Here is a 21,339-nt window from a genome sequence, read left to right on the forward strand (position 1 = left end):
GCATTGCCACCAGGCTGAGAGCACAGCTCCCCCAGGCTCTTCTGGCCGCCTGACACAGGCTTCCGTTGCCCCCACAGGCCACGGGGGTAGTGCAGGAGGGACTGGGAGCTCGCTCACACCAGAGCAGGGTGGGAAGAGAAACGACTCAGGCTCAGGCCCGCAGCACTGAGGAGCTTTGGGAACAGCTGCACAAACAGACGCAGCTGTCAGCTGGGAGCAGAGGCAGCATCAACAACCATCAGGTAGAGACCCAGCTGCAGATCACTGTCCTTCCACGCCTGGTTTTCTACTCCATAAAACAATCAAGCTGACTGCTTGACTCTCAAGATCAAAGCGAGCAACCTGTGAGTGAAAATCGAAACCCAGAGCATGGCAGATGGTTAGAGAGGCCTGAAGGGGCGTTAGAGGCTGAGAGGCAAGGGCAGCACACACCTTTGAGCCCTGGCAACCGTAACTCTGGCTGTAATCATGTTCTGATTTTTTGCAGGAATGGGTCTTGAGTCTGCTGCGGGTCTCAAGGGATGACATCATGGTGGCAGAGGACCCCTGTGGCCTTTCTGGAAGCTTTGCAGAAGTCCGTTTTCTTGCCTTTTTCATTCTTAAGCTCCTGGTTTCCTTCTTCCATCTCCAGTGACCTCTGGGTTTTCCCCGTCGCCTTTCTCTCTGATTGGCTACAGTTGGGAAAGATCTTCATTCTTTACAGCTTTATAGGAAAAGACTGGGTGGCCTGGGCAATCCAAGCTCATGGCCCCAGCTGCAGGTCCTTATCTTAAACTTGCAAAGGGCCTGTTGTCAGCTGAGGGATGCACACAGATGCCTCAAATCAGCACGTGAACATTGTGAAGGGGATCATGTCACCTGCTACAGTCCCCACTCAGATCACGGGGCCCTGATAGGGTGGGTGACAAACCCAGAAGACTCATGGTAAACATCCAGCTAGAGGCACAGGAAGCAAAGATACGGGTGTATGAGGAGTGTGAGCTGACGTGGCTGTCCATAATGTATCATCAATCTGTCAGCTTTGTGCGAGGAATGAAATGAGGGTTAATTGATGCATTTCCACCACCATCTGGAGGCGAGGGGCCCACGCGGAGGAGGAGGGGCCCACACGGGGAGGGAGGAGCCCACGTGGGGAAGGAGGGGCCCACACAGGGAGGGAGATCTGCTCAAAGGTGTCGTCTGGGTTTGTGTTCTTGTGTTTTAACTTCTGGGCAAGAACAATAGTTTCTCTTTCTCTTATAAATTTATTTTAAAAATGTATATATGTATATGAATGCCATGTGCAATGCTCTTGGAGGCCAGAAGAGGGCATCAGATTCACTGGAGCTGGAGTCACAGGCAGTTGGGAGCTGAGAGCCAAACTCAGGTCCTCTGCAAGAGCAGCACACACTTTTAACAGCTGAGCCGGAGCCATCTTCTAACCTCATGCTCAGTCTCTTGACATCATCTGGATGTGGAGGGAGTATGTGCTGGCCTCATGTGCTGGGCATCCACTGACTCTGAGGTGAGTGAAGGGTTATACAAGGTGAATGTTGTCACGCTGGGATTGGGGTTGGGGTGGACAGAAGTCAAGAGATCCGAAATAGCTTGAGCTTGGTTCAGTGTTCTCTCTCTCTCTCTCTCTCCCTCCCTCCCTCCCTCCCTCCCTCCCTCCCTTCCTCCCTCCCTCCCTTCCTTTCCTTTAGGTTTTTCAAGACAGGATATCTCTGTAGCTTTGGAGCCTATCCTGGAACTCATTTTGTAGACTAAATTGGCCGTGAACTCACAGAGAACCGGCTTTCCAGCAAACTTTTTTATTTTTATTTTTTAAATCCATATTAAGAGCTAAGCATGGCCCGGGTGGTGGTGGCAGTTTCAGTGACAGTGCACACCTGGCTGTCCTGGAACTCACTCTGTAGACCAGGCTGGCCTTGAACTCAGAGACTGCCTACCTGAGTGCTGGGATTAAAGGTGTGCGCCACCACTGCCCAGCTGGTTCAGTGTTTTCTATGCTGTGAGTTTCTCTTCCCTATATCGTTAGCCAGAGGGTTTTACATCTTTATGAGTCCCAGTTGCATCCTGTTCATAGGCCTTACGTGAGAACTCATAACACGAGGCTGTAATTATTGGGTGTTATCCTCAGTTTGGGATCAAATAAGGATCTGGCCTAGCCACTTCCCAAGAGTTCCAGAAGAGTCATATCCTTGTCATCTTGAAGGAGCCAGGGGAGGAGCTCCCACATAGTGTCCCGTGAGTGGTTGCAAACGGTGCTTGTAGAGGTGGTATCAGGACCCGCTTTTGTTGGTAAGGGGAAAGGCCGGATTTCACATCTACAGAGGGGTTCGGCACTCTGATGTACTAACTGCTTCTCTTTTTCTTTTCAATTGGCCCAAAAGCTGGCTTGAGTTAATCGGTGCAGCAGAAATTAGGAAGGCCTCACCTGGGGCCAGCAGGACGGCAGTTTGATGGTGAAGTTGTGTAATCCTTTCAGACACAGGGTGGCTTTCTGGTGATTGGCAGTGATGAGCAAGCCAGTAAGAAACCCAATATCCTTTCTCTTTAAATATGTTTAATAAAACAGGCACAGTGTCTGAGTGTGCTTGGGTTTCTGTCACAAACATACCAGCGAGCAGAGTCTCACAAAGAGCAGAAAGTTATTCCCATCGTCTGGAGGCTGTGAAGACCAGCATGGGGGTGCAGGGTCAGCAGCTGGTGGTGGCTTGTGTCATGGTCGATGGGCAGCTGTGGATGCGTTCCCACGTGGCTGACGGAGCAATGGGACTCTTCTGGTCTCCTTTATAGGGCCACTAGCTTTGTTCCTAAGGGATCCATCTTGATGATGTCTCCAAATGTCCTGCCATTAGGGGTTAGCTTTAGACAAGTGAGTTGGGGGTGGGGCTATGACTTGAACAGTTTCTCTGCAATGTGATTTTACTTTTGCCATTAGGGTCATTCCGTCTGACAGGTCATTTTTACCGATGAACAGTCTGACACTGTTCAGAATTACAGGCTTGTCATAGACCCCAATAAACTCCTACTGCTTTTAATCTGAACTGTTTTGGGGCCCTTTGGAAACAGCATGGCATGATTTGTGTGGCTGTTGGCACGCTTCTTTGAGTGCTGGAAAAGTCATTGGAAAGAGCTACATCATTTGATCTCTATATGAATTTATTGATGTTGTAATTAACATCAGTTTGAATGTTTCTATCAGATGGGCTGATGCTTTTTAATCATGATCTTGGGCATATGAATTGTATGTGTTTATAGAACATTTAACCTCGTGGTAGTTTTGCATCAACATCAACAGAGAAAGGATAAAAAATACTTTACCTTTGCAACTTACTTAAAATATTATTCTCTCTCTCTCTCTCTCTCTCTCTCTCTCTCTCTCTCTCTCTCTCTCTGTGTGTGTGTGTGTGTGTGTGTGTGTGCATGTGCATGAATGTGGCAGAGGACCAGTTTCGGGGGTTGGTTTTCTCCTACTGTGGGTTCCGGGGTTTGAACTGAGGTTATCAAGCATGCATGGCAAGTGTTCTTTACCCTCCAAGCCATCTAGCTAGCTGGTTTATGCAATTTACTTCCTCAATCAAAATTTAGAAGTCAAAAGGTATATTAAGCCACTGGTATTTGATGGGAACTGAGAGCTCCTGTTCATTTGTTCTTTTTTAATTTTTAGCGTTGCTGAGAATGGGACCCAGAGTCTGATTCATGCTAGGCAAGCACTCCATCACGAGCGACGTCTCCCAGTCCCCAAGGCTTCATCTTAATCATCTGAAAGTGCCAAATAAGGTAATTGCCTTAGCAGCAAAATCTTATAAAAGATGTGTGCGAGTGCGTGTGTGTGTGTGTGTGTGTGTGTGTGTGTGTGGTGGGAAACTGGAAAGACAACTTGGGGTTTAGGAGCACTTGTTGCTCTCCCAGGGGACCCGAGTTCAGTTCCTGGTATCCACATGCTGACCCACAGCCACCTGTTCCAGATCTGACACCTTCTGATGCACAGACAAACAAACATTCAGGTAAAATAGGCATTTACAGACAAAATAAATATCTGAAACTTAAGAATTTGAGGCGGTCGGGATGCAGCATCAGTGTGTTCATGCAAGAGTCGCTTGCTCTGCTAGAAAGGGCTTCAACGGCTAACACAGATTCCAGCGGGGTGAACGAGGATAGACGCAAACTTGCCTACCTGTTGAGTCGAGCTGGAGAGGTGCATTTGTTCAAGGGAGACAGGGGTGACAAGGTTAAGTTCAGATATGGCCTCAGCACATTGAACTTTTCTTAAGACAAGCAGGCAGGTGCTGGAGAGGTAGCTCAGTGGTTAAGAGCATGCATTGTTCTTCCAGAGGACCCGAGTTTGATCCCTAGCACCCACATGAAGTGATTTACAGCCACCTGTAACTCCACCAGCAGGGGATCTGACACCTCAGGGTTCTTCGGCACCTGCACTCTTGTACATGTACCCTACCCTGCCATATGTATGACTAAAGTAGACATAAAAAGGAGAAATGTCCAAACCGATTTCCATAATGGCTGTATTAATCGTCATCCCCTACCAGCAGTGAATAAGGGTTCCTTTACCTCTGCATCCTCTCCAACAGTGGTTGTGAGATTTATTGATGAGAGCCGTTCTAACTGGGGTGAGGTGGGATCTCAGAGTAGGTTTGCTTTGCATTTCTCTGATGGTTAGGGATATTGAACACTTGAAAAAATAGTTGCTTGGATGGTGGCCCACGCCTTTAGCCCCAGTACTCAGGAGGCAGAAGCAGGCAGACCTCTGAGTTTGAGGCCAGCCCAGCCCATTCTAAAGAGTGAGTTCCAGGACAGCCAGGGCTACACAGAGAAACGCTGTCTCAAAAAAAAAAAAAAAAAAAAAACCAACCAAACAAAAACAAACAAACAAACAAACAAAAAACCCACAAAAAAACCCCAGAACAAAAACAAAGCTCCTGACCATTAGTATTTTGTTTTTGAAAACTGTCTATTCGTTTCTGTCCTACGTAGGGTTACTATTGCTGTGATGAAACTGCATGACTCAAAGCAACACGGGGAGGAAAGGGTTTATTTGGCTTACACTTACATCACTGTTCATCACTGAAGGAAGTCAGGGCAGGAACCTGGAAGCAGGAGCTGATGCAGAGGCCATGGCTCGCTTACTGAGTTGCTTTCCTTGGCTTGCTCAGCCTGCTTTCCTCTAGAACCCAGAACCACCAGCCCAGGGACGGCACCACCCACACTGGATTGGGCCCTCTTCCCTCTATCACTAATTAAGAAAGTGCTCTCCAGGTCTGTGTACAGCCTGATCTTATGGAGGCATTTTCTCAATTGAGTCTCCCTCCTTTCTGATACCTCTAGCCTGTGCCAAGTTGACATAAAACTAGCCTGCACAGGTTTATTTGTCCATTGGCTGATTGACAGTTTAATTCTCTTGGTACTTAATTTCTGCAATTCTTTGTAAATCCTGGATGTCAGCCCCTTGTCTGCAGTGTAGCTGGTAAAGATTTTCTTCCACTCCATGGGCGTCTGTGTTCTCTGCTGTTTCCTTTGCCGTACAAACCCTTTTATTTTCACGTGGTCCCATCTGTTGATACTTGGGGGAGTTCTGTACTGTTGGTGTTGTAGAACTGCCGTGCGACCCAGCTATTTCCCTCCTACTCAGAGAATGCCACACCCTAACATAGAGATATTTGCACCCCGTGTTTATTCGATATAGTAAAGGATTGGAATGAACAGAGTTGCCCATCAACAGATGAATGGATAATAAAAATCTGGTATATGTATAAAATGGACTACTACTCAGCTACTACAGAAAAATGAAGTTTAAAATGCCCAGGAAAATGGATGGACCTGGATTGTATAATTTTAAGCAAGGCCACACAATCTCAGAAAGAAAGAAACTGCTTGTTTCCTTTCATATGTGAAATCTAGCCAATAATACATGTGTGTATGTAAACAAATGTACATCCGGGTAAAGTATAACATAAGAACAAGAAAGGCTAAATAAAAGAGGAGAAGGGGGGACTGAATACAGGCAATGGCCATGAGTTATGAGAAAGGATATAAAGGTAACTGTTTCTCTAGTTTTAACTGTCATGGGTGTTTTGGTTTTGGTGGTGGATAAGTGCATAAAATGCATTTGCTCGTGAAGCTGGGAGAGTTAATGTGAACAGCCACAGCTTCCATTGCAAACCAACGGTGACTACACACGTTCACTGAAATGTCGAGGTTAAACCCGGGCTTTTCCCAATTCGGGTTGATTTGGTCTGATTGGATTATTGCGTCGGCAGAGAGGCTTATCGGGGTGCAGGAACTTTTCAGTTGGGTCTAGTTAGTTTTGGTATGTGATGTTTTTATTTATGTGTAAGTTTTTAAAAACAAGTTTCTTTAAAAAAAAAAAGACTGGAGGGCATCTGGCAGGGGCTCCCTCTGGTCCAGCAGGATGAATTGTCCCGTAGTCCCACTGCCCAGTGAAAGAAGAAAGCCTACTACAAGATATATTTGGAAGAGCCCAACAACTTAAAGTCTGGAATGTGGCCCAAGAACATGTAGCAGATGAAGAAACATGTTCGTCCAAGTGTGTTAGGGGTTGGGGTGTGCACTGCTCCTCCAGACAGTCCGAGTTCAGGTCCCAGGGTCCATGTCAGGTGACTCACAGCTGCCTATACAGTAGCTCTAGAGGATCTATGCCCTCATTTGAACTCCATTGGCACCTGTACACAAATGCACACACCTACACAAAACACACATAGCTAAAAATAAGATAATAATAGACATCTTTTAAAAAGAAAAAAAACAAAAACCAAACTGAGTAACCATCCAGCCATTCAAAGGATTAGTATATTGCTATTCATGTTACCCATTTGTATATATCAGTGTGATGTGGTGTACACACACACACACACACACACAGATATACATAAGCTTAGACACATACACAGGCAGATAGATGCATACACACAGGCAGACATACCCACAAAGATATACTCAGAGGCAGACAGACACACACCGACACGCACACAGGCAGACATACTCAACACAGATACACAAACACATAGCCTCATGCATCTACACACACATAGAGACATACACGCATACACACTCCCACAAACAGACACTCACAGACTTACATCCACATGCATACGGACACACATAAATACATGCACATATTGAGTCATGGTACCCTCTTTTCGTCTCCCTCACATCAGAAGGGAAAGATATAGCAATTTGGTCTCTGGGTTGCTTGCATCTCTCTGCCTGACCTGCAGGTGGCTCCCATGTCCTTGGCAGCGTTCTATCTGTGATGCAGATGGCCCTGATAAGAGAGGACAAGACCAGCTTCCACTATCTCTTCTGAGCATCCTGGGAACAGGCTGACTGTTCGGGGTTCATGGCTGCTACCTTGAACTATGTTGGGTTGACGTCTAGATCCAGGCCACTAGTGTAAACATTGCCCCTTTTCTTTTCTGGTTGTTTTCTCAGCCCAGCTTGTCAGTGCCTTAAAACAAAGAGGAAAAAAAACCAAGCCCCAAATTTTCGTTGTAAAGCATTCCACACTGGGAGCCCTGCTCTATCTCTTAGTGTGTACACAGTCCTCAGACCTGATTTCCTTACGTGACTTACTCTTTTGGCTTCATTAAATGCCTCTCCCTTTCTTTTTTGCTTGTGTGTGTGACTGTGTGCGAGGGGTGTCTGCACATGTGGAGGCCAGGAAACAACCTCAGGTGGTGTTCACTGCTCTTTTGAGACAGGGTTGCTCACGGACCTGGCCAGGAGTCTTAGGGATCCACCCACCCTTGCGTCTCCAGCATTGGGATTATAAAAGTGCACAGCCACAGCTGGGTTTCTATGATGCTTTTTCTTGTGAACATGCTGCACATGTCTGGGGACCTGAATCAGACATTATGAGTGACGCCACACCAAGAAGCCATTTAAAGATGATCCCCTTCCTTGACAGACACCTGGACGTTGTCATAAGTCTCAACCTTTTGATTCTGCCCCCCTATTTTGGACAGAAGCTCCAGGGACATAATGACGGAAGCCAAGCTGTCATTGCAAAACCAGAGCATCTGGCTGTGTGAATAGCCCGTGCCTCCTTCACTCAGCTAGGAGCACTTTCTGATCACACTCCTGTTCTTTATGAGATAGAGCATCTGTTGTCACTGCTGTGGCTGCTCACCGTCAGGATGGAGCTGACAACCTGCTGATGCGCTTGCGTCCATGGAGACGGCAGCTGGCTTGTTAGGGCAGCTTTGGAGAGATGTAGCTGAGCATCTCAACATTTGAATTGAGCTTAGGAGCTAGAACCTCTGGGACTGAGGTTCAAATGAAACAGCTGGTGGCTCCCAGTGTCAGGACAGTGACTCAGGGGACCCATTCCGTGGGGATAAGGGAACAAATTTGGTGAGCTTTGCCCTGGGGATGCTGGGCTATGAATGTCTTGATTCATCTGGCTGGAGATGAGATATAGCAATATAGCTACAGGGATATAGCTTTGAAAAATACCCAAATTGTTTATAGCAGTGAGAGTCTTTCTAAAGGTCCCAAATAAAATAACTTTAAGGATGCTATTTTTTAATAGAAAACATCTCATTTCTTTAAAAATACTTTTACTGCTTTAAGCATTTTTATTTTATGTGTACGAGTGCATGTATATATGTATACCATGTGAATGCCTAGTGCCAGCAGAAGCCAGATTGAGGGCGTTGTAACCCCCTGAGACTTGAGCTACAGACAGTTGTGAGCTACTGTGTAGGTCTGGGAACAGACCCTGGGTCTGCCACAAGAGTAGCAAGTGCTCTTAACCACTCAGTCATCTCTCCAGCTCCTTATTCTCTCTGACTCTTTCTGTCTCTGGTATTTATACCGTGGCACACAAGTGTGCTTCAGGAGCTAACAATCAGTAGCTGGTTCTCTGCTACTGTGTGGGTCCTGGGAATTGAATTCAGGTCACCAGGTTTGGCAGGCTTGATCACTCTTCCATCTTGTTCATTGAGTAGGTTTTCTGAATTAAACCCAGAGCTCAGCGATATGACTAGTCCCACTAACTAGCTTGCTCTGGGGATCCTGTTTCTGCTCTCCTCGGCTGGGGTTATTTGCAGCATTTACAGCAGGAGGATCCTTACTCAGGTTTTTCTTTGGCAACAATGTGAGTTCAAGGCCAGCCTGAGATACCTGTCTCTAAGCAAGCAAACAAACAACTGCTTTCGAGAGAAGTAAGGAGGAAGAGAGCTAGGGAAGCGGAAAGAGACGAGTCTTTAATAAATACTGCAGGCTGGAGTTCAGAGCGCTTTCTTTCTTGTCTGAGTTCAGGTCTTGCAACCATGTCAGGTGGTTCTCAACCATCTGTAATTCCAGTTTCAGGGGGATCTGATGTCTGATTCGCGTGCACACACAGACAGAATAATTCTAAAATTAAAAAACAAATCAAGTCAGATTGTGGTCTCAGTGAAAAGCAAGATGAGGGGTAGCATTGGCAGTGGTGGGTACAGCACCGGTCCAGGGACTGTGTAGGAGCTGAAGTGAGGCCGTCTTGTCCCCCCCCCCCCCCCCCCCCCCCCCCCCCCCCCCCCCCGCTAGCATTTAAACTGCACCGTTGGAATGTTTACTTTTCACACCATAGATTTTTGTTGTTCTTGAGCTGGGATTATAACAGGAACAGGATGTTTCCAGAATTTTATTTGGTGTAGTGATTGCCTAGTAAAAATTCAATAAGTGTCCAAAGGGCATAGTGTGGTAATACGTGGTTATTATAGGCGGTGGTTGCTGCGGCATGCGGGGTGGTCCTGCCGAATCGCCCTCCCTTTATGACTTCCCTTTTGATGGGTGAGATACACGTGCCCCTGTGAAAATAAACAGCTTGCAATATGATTTCAAAATATGGTAAAATTTTGAACCCTTGCTTTGCATAAGTATTATAACACAACAAAGCTAACAGGCCCTGCTCCCGTGACACCTGCCTTGTCAGGTGTGATATTTGTGCTGAAGTAACTTGCAGGATTGGCTTCATACATGGTTTGTCTGCCCTGCTGACACAGAGGAAAACTGCTAGGGGCTGCATGCCAGCGAGGCTCAGCAAATGGATTTAACCTTATTTTCATTGGTTAAATTTTTTCTAAAAAGGCCAATTAAAGTGATTAAATATATGTTTCGGGGTATGTATGCGTGTATGTATACTTGTGTTCATGTGTTGTGTGTGTGTGTGTGTGTGTGTGTAGGTCAGAGGTTAATGTCAGGTGTCTTCCTCAACTGGTCTCCACTTTTTTCTTGAGATAGGTCTTTACCATATAGGTCTGACTGACTTGGAACTCACTCTGTAGACCAGGCTGGTCACCAACTCGCAGATCTACCTGCCTCTGTCTCCCAAGCGCTGGAACTAAAGGTGTGAGCCAATACTTTTCCACCTTATTTTTTGAGGCAAGGTCTCTCACCCAGCTCAGAGTTTCCTGATTTAACTAGATTAGTCTGGCTAGAACACTGCGGGCATGCTCCTGTCTCCACCTCAGGAGCCCCAGGATTATGGGTGTGTGCCACTGTGCCTGGATTTTGTATGGATGTCGGGGAACTGAATCAGGCTCTCATGCTTGTATGGCAAACATGGACCGATAGTCCACTCTAGCTCTGTCCTTAGTTCTTATTTTTTCAGACACAGAGTACAAGCCTATGGAGTATGCACTGTAGACGGGAGCATGACCAATGTTTAGCGAATATCGTTCCAGGCATAGTTATCAGCCTCACTCCTCCCCCCCCTCCCCCGCTTTCTGCCCACTGCAAGGATAGCACACTGACTCTGGCCATTATGGTCATGTCTAGTTGTTGCTTACAGTAGTGGTGGCTCTCAGCATGGACCAAATCAGCTGGCGTCCCCGTCTGGCTTTGTAAGGTCTGGTCATGGTAGTCTGTGCTTTTGATGTCTGCTTCACACTGAGCCAGGGTGGCCACGGCAATTCCTTTCCTGTGGGCGCCCTAGAATCTGCCTCTGCAGGGTTCGTCTGTGTCAGTGATGGGCTTCCCTGGGCAGTGGGAGCAGCATGTGCTTTCTATCCCTGGTTTGAGTCCATCACCAGGGTCCCTTATCAGAGATCTTCCCTGCAACAAGGGCTGAGATGCTGCCATCTGTATCCTCGGCAGTGGGCCTGTGGTCTTTCTGGTGATAAAAGAGTTTGGCAGCTTTGTGGAGGTTCTCATGCTTTGGGGAGCTCTCTGGCTCCCCTCCATTTTTGACTCCCCAGCATCCTTTCACTTTGTATGGCAGGAAGCATGGACTGATTTTATTTAAAAAATTTTATTTATTTTTAAATGAGTGCCTGCATGTGTGCCTGTGTACCACATACGTGCAATACCCAAGGAGGCCAGAAGAGGGCAACTCCTCTGGAACTGGAGTTATAGATGGTTGTGTACTGCCATGTAGGTGCTGGGAATTGAACTAGGGTTCTTTGGAAGAGCAGCCACTGCTCTTAACTGCTGATCTCTTTAGCTCCAAATCATAGGGATGTTGAGGAGTGGAGACTGCCCTTGCTCTGACTGGCTATCTGACCCAGCTGATTACTTTGGGATTCAGAATTCTCTTTCTTGACAATATATAAACTTATTAACAGGGTAATCACACACACTATTTATATCCAATTCAGAAGTTTTCTTACTCAGCCAATGTTCACATGCTGTTTGTTGTTGGGCCGTGGGGTTTGTGTACTCTCTCCCACTGTTGCTTGAACTGTGAGCTTCAGTTCTATGCCACAAAATGTGTCAGCCTTGCCTTATTTATTTATTAAAGATTTCTGTCTCTTCCCCACTGCCACCTCCCCTTTCCCTCCCCCTCCCCCAATCAAGTCCCCCTCCCTCATCAGCCCAAAGAGCAATCAGGGTTCTCTGCCCTGTAGGAAGTCCAAGGACCACCCACCTCCATCCAGGTCTAGTAAGGTGAGCATCCAAACTGCCTAGGCTCCCACAAAGCCAATACGTGCAGTAGGATCAAAAACCCATTGCCATTGTTCTTGAGGTCTCAATAGTCCTCATCGTCCGCTATGTTCAGCAAGACCGGTTTTAACCCATCAGCCCTGCCTTTTCCCAAATGCACACTGTGGTGGAGAGGTGGTTGAGAGGTGACCTAAGACTACAAAGCAGTGTGTACAGAAGCTGGTCTCATCTTTGTTTGGAAGACCACGTGTTTCCAGAACTCCGTGCCATCCCCTGCTCACCTCTCCCTGGCCTGTGATTTATATTCTTGTCTGGTCCACAAGGTTGGGGGAGAGGGTCAGGCATCCCCAGGGGAGGGTCAGGTTTCCCCAGGTGAGATAGGGTAGATGTAAGCTTTCATCATAACAAAGAGCCCCTAACAGAAAGATTCCCAAAGTGATTATTGGAGCCATGAGATTAGGGATGGCTCTGTGTGATCTCAAACATGCCTCCTCCACTGCTTGGATCCATCAGCTCCTCAGGTATTATTTGTGTGGATGCTGTGAGAAGCTCCAAGCTAACATGCCTTCCAGGGTTAAGAATGGGGGTGAGTTGTGAGTCATGGTCCCACATTGAGCTAGGAATTCAGAATGCTGCAGTAGTTTACTTAGAAAATTTGCAGTCAGCTGAAAAAAAAAGTCTGCTTTTGAGTCTGGAGAGATGGCTCAGCAGTTAGGATCACTGGCTGCTCTTCCAGAGGCTCCCGGTTCAGTTCTCAGCACCTACATGGCACCACATTGTTGTCGGAAACTCCAATCTGAAGAGATCTGATGCCTTCTTCTGACCTCCTTGTGTATCTGGCACATACACAGGACATGTTTGCAGGCTAAACAGGCATAAAATTTTGAAAAATTAAAAGTATGTTTTGTATATATTATGTTTTCCCCTCTTAAAAATCCTGAATGTAAGTTGATACTTACCTGCGTGTGTGGGGCAGGTGTTCATATGTGTCTGATCATGCAAATGTGTACATGTGGAACTCAGAAGATACTCTTAGGTGCTGTTCCTCAGGTACCAACCACTCTGTAGTTTGTTTTTTCTGAGGTAGGGTTTCTCTGTGTAGTAACTCTGACTATCCCAGAACTCTCTGTAGACAAGGCTAGCAGAACTCACAGAAATTCACCTGCCTCTGCCTCCTGAGGGCTGGAACTAAAGGCATGCACCACCATGGCTGGCTCACCCTACATTTTTAAAAATTATTATTATTGTGTGTTCTGGATAGCTTTATGTCACCTTGACACAGCTACAGTCACTTGAGAGGAGGGGGAGCCTCAATTAAGAAAATGTCTCCATGAGATTGAGGCTGTAGGCCAACTTGTAGGGCATTTTTAAAATTAGTGTTTGATGGGGGAGGGCCCAGCCTATTAGTGGTGTCACCCTGGGCTTGTGGTCCTGGATTCTATAAGAAATCAGTGTGAGCAAGCCATGAAGAGCAAGTCAGTAAGCAGCATCCCTCCATGACTTCTTCAACAGCTCCTGCTTCCAGGATTCTATCCTGTTGGAGTTCATGTCTTGACTTGAAGAATATAATGTAGAAATTTAAGGTAAATAAGCCCTTTCCTCTCCAACTTGCTTTTGGTCATGGTGTTTTGTCACAGCAATAGAGACCCTAACTAAGGCATTGTGTGGTACATGACATATGTGAGGGCATGCATGATACAGCACACACGTGTGGTTAACAGGCAACTTTGTGGCGTTGGTTCTTTCTTTCTGCTCCTATGAGGTTGTCAGGTTTGTGCCACAAACTCCTTTATCCACAGAGTCATCTCACTGCCCTTTTGACAGAGGTTTCTGTACTGCCTGGCTCCACAGCCCTTCAGTCCCAAAGAAACACACAGAGGCCTACTTTAATTATAAACTTATCAGCTCAGGCTTCTTATTAACTAACTCTTACATCTTAAATTAACCCATAATGTTTGTCTGTGTTAGCCCCATGGCTTGGTACCTTTTATCAGCGAGGCATTCTCACTTGCTTCCTCTGCATCTGTGTGACAACTGCAGACTGAGCCTTTCCCTTTCCCAGAATTCTCTTATTCTGGTTGCCTTGCCTATACTTCCTGTCTGGCTACTGGCCAATCAGCATTTTATTAAACCAATACAAGTGACAAATCTTTACAGGGTACAAGACCATTGTCCCACAGTACTTCCCCTTTTTTTCTTTTCAAAACAAACTCCTTTGTTTAGCTTTTTTTTGACCATTATCCATAACAACTTGTAGCCAAAAACACCAACAAAAGCAAACATCCATAATACATTTTTTTTTGGGAATGTGGGTGTAGTTTTCTAGGCTACTTCCTACAATTTGGGGGCACTGATAATCTTATGAGGACCTAAAGAAAATTTAGAATTTTGGTCAAGTCCTGACTGTAATATTCTGTGAGGCTTAATCGTCCCAGCCAGCAATCTTGAGGCTGTTCTAGATATAGAACTCAGAAGAAACTCCAACAAAGGTCTTCTGAAATGTTGGATCATCTGGGCCATCAGCTCCTATTGGAGATTTTTCAGGGGGAGGGGGGGGGTCTTCCTTGAACTCAAACTCACCAAACAGGTTAGGCTGACTGGCGGGCAAGCTCCAAAGGTCTGGGTGTCTCTGTCTCACCAGCTCTGGGATTATACTCATGAACCAGCATAGCCTGATATTATATATATATATGTATATTATATTATATATTATAATACACATACACACATACATATACAAACATATGCATCTATCTATCTATCTATCTATCTACCTACCTACCTACCTACCTATCATCCATCTATCTATCTATCTATCTATCTATCTATCTATCTATCTATCTATCAATCATAGCTTCTTGGAATCAAACAGGTCATTGAGCTCGCAGGCATACACTTTACCAACCAAACTGTCTTTCCACTCCACTTGTGCCTGTTAGTTAATAATTGACTTATTTAGTGTGTGTGTGTGTGTGTGTGTGTGTGTGTGTGTGTGTGTGCATGCCTTAGCACATGTGTGGTCAAAGAGGTCAGTTTTCTCCTTCCACTGTGTATGTTCCTGGGATGGGTCTCGGGTCATCAGACCTATGACAAACACCTTTACTTGGTGAGCCGTCTTGCTGGTGCCCACTTTTGTTCTTTTGACTTCTGCATCTTCCTCTTCCTGTCCTCCCCAGCTCATTGTCATCTGTCATCTTTAATTCCTTCTCTTTCAGTGATCTGGTACAAAATTCCTCTCTCATTAGAGACGGGTTTTTTGAGCCTGAAAATCCTATTAAAATGTCTTAACACCTGGTAATTTACTATGAAAGAACTTTTGAGAATGTTCTCAGTGTGATGGCTGAGGAGAGAGAAAGAAACAGATTCTTCCCTGCAGGTTTTGGTGGCACCTCATATATCTCCCACAGCCTGGGGACCTGGGCCAGGAGAGGAACATCTGCCTCTGTCTGGTCTTGCTGTCTTGGTCTTCTTCCTATTTTCTGTATATTGAAGTAATTTAGAGAAACAATGACTAAATGTGACTAAAAAAAAACTAATGTGGTTTTTAGAAGTGGGACCCAGTTACCTTTCATGGTATTTGTTTGTGATCTTTAAAGTTTTTTTTGTTTTTGTTTTTTAAGACAGGGTCTTTCTATGTTATCCTGGCTGGCCTGGGCCTCACTCTGTAGACCAGGCTGGCCTCAAACTCAGAGATGCACCTGCGCCTGCCTCCCAAGTGCTGGGATTAAAGGTGTGCACCACCACCACCTGGCTTTTTGTTTTATTTTTAATTATGTATACGTGTGGGTACATAACTGCTGTTGGCTGTAGAGGTTATAGGTGTTAGATCTTCAGAGCTGGAGTTAAGATAGTTATGAACTGTCTGACATGGATGCTGAAAATTGAACTTGGATCCTCTAGAAGAGCACCAAGCACCCTTAACCACCGAACCATCTCTCCAGATTCACTGTCTTTTTAATTATGAGCATATGTGTGTCTTTGTGTGTGGATATGCTCATGTGTGAGTGCTGGTGTCTGCAGAGTCTGGAAGAGGCCCTTTAAGCTTGAGTTATGGGTGGTTGTGAGCTGCCTGATGTGGGTCCTGGGAGCTAAACTTGAATCCTCTGCAAGGACAGGACATTCCCATATGTAAGTCACCTTCCAACCCTGCCTCTCATAGTATTTGAGTGGAAATTGTTTCTGTAGTTTTTTAGAAACGGAAGCAGTTGCTGATGAATTTTATATATTGGTATGTGCTAGGAAGTTGGGATGGCCCCCATAAACTCATAGGGAGTGGTACTATTAGGAGGTGTGGGCTCATTGGAGGAAGTGTGGTCTTGTTGGAGGAAGCTGGAGGACACACATCTTTAATCCAGACCTTGAGGCTGGAGGGCACACCCTTAATCTGGGTCACTCTCTGTTGGAAGCTTGTCACTGTGGGGTGGGTTTTGAGGTCTTTTTCTCACGGTTCACTCAGTGTGATAGTCTGTGGTCTGCAAGGTCCCGAGAAAGCCTGTGAAAGCAGCTCTGGCAGCAGTTTCCTCCAGCCCTCTCTGAGGTCTTACAAGAAACCACTGAAGAGGAAAACATGTCGTTCTTGAATAAATCTCCTCTGGACCCTGGGAGATAGTCATTTGTGTGTGTTTGTGTGCACACACACTAGAGTCCACCAGTAAAGAAAGAGCTGATTTCTTGTCCAAGGAGGAATTTTTATCCAGATGAGCACCAGCAGGGGGTGCAAGGAGAGCTTCAAGAGCACCCAGGCTCCAACAAGCCCATGGTCCTCTCATCTTTTGACACTTCCCAGGGAGAGGAAGGGTTTCATAGAACGATCTCTTCTAGGACAACCATATTTACCAATGTTCATTTCTAATCCTCTTTTAATTTTTTTAAACCTTTATTTTGTGTCTGGCTCTTTTGGCTGCATGAATGCCTTCTGTTTAAAGGATTTATTTATTTGATGGGTATGGATGTTTTGCCAGCATTTCTGTGCACCACATGCATGCAGTGCTGACAGAGGCCAGAAGAGGGCGTCAGATCTCCTGGAACTGGATTTGCAGACAGTTGTGAGCCCCATGCACACTTTGGTACCCAGTCTCTTAACTATTGAGCCATCTCTCCAGTCTTAACCCTGCTTCTATCTTGTCTCCCTGATGAGTGTTAGATCTGTGGATCTGTTCCAACCCGGAAGTTCTAACACTCATTAGATTCCCCAGCACCCATGTAAAAAACATGGCAGTGTGATCTTATATGGGAGACACCATGGTCCCTGGAACTTGCTGAATCAATGAACTCCAGGTTTAGTGACAGATGTGTCAAGATAGAACATGGAGGGCCATGGAGGATGACGCTGAGGCTTGAACTCTGTGCCTGGGCTTGGAGAAGCGGGAGGAAGCAGAGAGGCAGAGGGAAGAGTTGAGCTTCAGTGCAGCCTGAGCAGTGGCCTCAGCTGCCCTCATGCTGGCTCCAGAGCTGAAGTGCCTTTCTGAGCTGGCTCAGAGTTAGCAGGTGAGAACAGGCATTAAAAACCCACAGCAAGGACATGGTGGTGTACGCCTTTAATCCAAGCACTTGGGAGACCGAGGCAGGAGGATCTCAATGAGATCCAGGCCAGTTTAGCTGTTATATAGAGAAACACTGTCTTGGAAAACAAAACAAAAACAAACAAAACACAGCACATTAACAACAACAACATCCACAGCAAGTAGGTTTTCATTGGCTGGCACCTGGAAGGGGACCAGTCTTGAGACAGATCATCTTCTGAAGCTAAGACAGTCTCCAGTAACTGTAGCTCTTCACCAGGAGGGTAGGGAGGCAGGGTCAGGACTTCTCCACACCCTTCCCACACTCCCCCTTGTCCCCTGAACAGCCAGTCCTTGTTGTCTGCTTCTGGGGAAGGAGTCGAGTGACCAGGACAGTGTGGGAGTTTTCTGTGTCCTCTGCAGCTTCCAGGGAACCCGAGAGGTGAGAGACCACCTCCTCCCTGAAGGAGGCAGCAGGAGAGATTCTTCTTCAGGGATGGATCCAGGTCTGAGGGAGCAGAATGGGGTTTGGGTGAGAGAGCCCATGGGGGCCTGGTCAGGTCAGGATCAGCCAGAGAGTGGAGCCTGCAGCAAAGTGCTTGGGCTGCACACCAATCCCTGGGGGCTATGGAGGGAGGTCATATTACTACTTGATGTGTTATAACAAACCCGAGAAGATCACAAAAGGTAAAATCCAATTTCTTCTACCTGCATTCATTATAGAAAACCTAATTTATTTGCACAATAAAGCAACAGTGTCCAGGGCTTATCTGGAAGGGAATCTTCTCTCATTCATCACTCCAGCTATCTGCGTTCTCAAAGCCAAAGCAGACTCTTTATGGGGAAGATTAGCTATTCGACTTCAGAGTTACGCTTCCTAATTTTACATGGTCTTGATTGAATCTATCATTGAGAATAATAGGATAGCGAAGGCTGGGCTACCTCTGGCCTTGAGTGCACTATTCAATCAAGGCAGCACAGAAATCCATGTTAATGGTTTATATTTTCTGCAGTCAATATTATGGGATGACAGATTTCATAACAATACTTCCAATTAGATGACGCCCAATTGGATATCTGGCAGCCTAGTGTTTATTTAGGTTGGTCAAGCTGGGTTAAATGGTATCCTAAAGTATTCGTCTGGGACAGACACCATTTGACCAACAGTGAAAATGTCCTGGCACTTTGAAACATCACATAAGAAATAAATTCAGTGGCTGGTGAAATGGCTTATATATACAGACACACATATACATATACACAGAGATATACACATACATATACACACAGATATATACACAAAGACACACACATGCAGATACACACATACACATCTCTACAGGTGTGGATATATATGTGTATATATGTATATACACAGATGCACATACACACAAACACACATACACACAAACACCTTCTCACATAGATACATATACATACACACATACACAAATATAAATATACACACATATACACATACATGTATGATACACAATATACATATACATGATATGGATACACATACATGCATGTACATATGCACATACATACACATAACATATACATATACACATAAATATACACAGGCACATGCACACATACTAAATAAGTAAAAATGTAATTGGAAAAGCAAATTCAGCAGTCTATGAGAGATGAACTTTATAAATATTTATTATTTTATGCATATGTAGGTCTACCTGCATCAGTTTATGTGCACCATTGTTGACTTCTTAGTTGACCTGTGTGGATCTTGTCTGATGGGCCTGGCATCTGAAGACCCAAAAGAATGGGGCCAACTGTGGTCTAATGCTGTAGACAGCCTGACTTCAGTTTTGGTGCACTTTATACACAAATGAAACAAAGTAAGCAAGGATCTAAGGAAGGTTGAGGTCAGAAAAACATGTAAATACATGCCAGGAAGCACACACTAAATATTAACAGAGCAGCCCTTGCCCAGAACTTCTCAGGACTGGCCAATGTAAACACCATGCCTGGCGCGTACTGCAGAACTATCTGAGAAAGCATGGCAGCAAGGCAGAAGGCCACATCCAGATTTGGGGTACACTGACCAGACTGGGGTCTAGGGCTGTATTCTGACACTCAAGAATAAATATATAAATTAAACTCAAATGTTTGTCACAGGAGGCACAAAACCATGCTCAGCACAATCCTGGGAACAAAATGCACCCGAGGGAAAAGGCCCTCTGCCCTAGCGCCTCTCTCACGGATCCCCAAGGCGTCGTTCCATGGGTGAAGGGATTGTTGCTAAAACGAATCAGCAGGACGCTTGGTAAAAGGAGTTATTATGCAGGTTTAAGGCAAGAGCCAGAGCCCATCCGAGGGCCGGAGGAGTCCTCAGTGGTTAAGAGTACTTTCCATGCTTGCAGAGGCCCGAGTTTGGCTCCCAGAGCCCACATCTGCTGGCTTACAGCTGTCTGCAACTCCAGTTCCAGGGGATCTGATACACTCTTCTGGCCTCTGCAGGCACTGCACCCACACGACACATGCATGCAGAGACACACAGAAACACACACGTAAAAAGAACTAAAACCTTAAAAAAGAGAGCCTGTCCAAAGTTTGGTCAAAGAGGATGTTGTCAGTTCTTGTTCTGGTTTAAGGCGAATAGTTACGTTCACATTTCCTTTCACAGATGCAAGTCTGCATCTTACTTAGTCAGTATCCCCCCCCCCCCCCCCATGAGGCCCAGCTGATTCATCTACGGAGACTTTGGCGGAAGAAGGTATTTGCTAAATGGTGCAAACCACCAAGCTTTGAATGATGGGGGTTTGGCATTGGAGGTTTCAGACCGTGAGGCAAGGTAGGGAGGGCCTCGTGGTGAGATGGTTGGAGGGATCAGATCCGCGCAGGCCCCTGTAGCTGGAAGCAGAGCTGCACTGCAGCTTTAGCGAGAGCATAGCACACTTAGGAGTGCACGAGAGAAGGAAATTAAATCGCTAACCGTTAAAGCTAAGGATGCGCACTAGAATTGTCTCTAAACTTGACCATGCATAAAGACTGCCACACAGACCTTTTAAAATGATGGTTTTAACGGATAGATCTGAGACGCCTCTGCAGGTTTGTGGGCCACACTGTGGGTAATAAGAACCCAGAAGACCTTTTTTTTCCCCCGAGACAGGGTTTCTCTGAATAGCCCTGGCTGTACTGGAACTTTGTATACCATGCTGGACCTTGAACTCACTGAGATCTGCCTGCCTCTGCCTCCCAAGTTCTGGGATTAAAGGTGTGGATAGAAGACATTTTTTTCAGTCCTGATAGAGGCCAGGGAGATGGTTCAGCAAGCAGAGGTGCTTGTGCACCTAGACTCCACAAGGTGGCAGGAGAGAACTAACTTCTAAATTGTACACACACACACACACACACACACACACACACTCTCATGTGCATGCACACACACATATACACACATACAAAATAAATAAATAACAATGTCAATCCCGATACTTTTCAGCAAACATTCACTTTAACTTATCTTTATAAGCCGATTTGCATAAAGCCATGTCTGTTACTGGCTCCAGGGTTAGGGACTGACCCTCAGTAGTTGTTGGATGAGTCGCTGTTCTAATCAGCTAAGAGGAGAGAATGCTGACTGTTGAACTATGGAACACCCTGATTTCAGAAATGATAAAATAGGAGTGTTTTAGGGTCAAGTGTGTTGCTTTCTCTGGCTTCTGTTCAATTTCCATACTGTTTATATGCTGGGTATTTTCCCTTTCAGATAAACGCTATGATTGTCCCCTCACCTCTTATTTATTTATTTATTTGAGACAGTCTCATGTAGCCCAGGCTGGCTTCAAACTCACTAAGTAGCCAAGGTTGACTTTGAATCCCTTCCCTTCCCTTCCCTTCCCTTCCCTTCCCTTCCCTTCCCTTCCCTTCCCTTCCCTTCCCTTCCCTTCCCTTCCCTTCCCTTCCCTTCCCTTCCCTTCCC

General features: G+C 45.8%; 1 long non-coding RNA gene across 1 annotated transcript in view; it reads left to right on the forward strand.

Annotated features, from left to right (window-relative positions):
• The first annotated feature begins 1,189 nt into the window (after nucleotides 1-1,189).
• The window catches only part of LOC126490738 (uncharacterized), a 216,056-nt gene continuing 195,906 nt past the window's right edge, over nucleotides 1,190-21,339 (forward strand). Inside the window, exons 1-2 of the long non-coding RNA XR_007589239.1 lie at nucleotides 1,190-1,504; nucleotides 3,656-3,768. This is a non-coding gene — a long non-coding RNA (uncharacterized lncRNA). The remainder of the gene's footprint in view (nucleotides 1,505-3,655; nucleotides 3,769-21,339) is intronic.

Source organism: Alexandromys fortis, unplaced genomic scaffold (assembly GCF_014885135.2).
Source record: "Alexandromys fortis isolate MF-2015 unplaced genomic scaffold, M_Fortis_MF-2015_v1.1 scaffold_22, whole genome shotgun sequence".
Taxonomy (NCBI): Eukaryota; Metazoa; Chordata; class Mammalia; order Rodentia; family Cricetidae; genus Alexandromys; species Alexandromys fortis.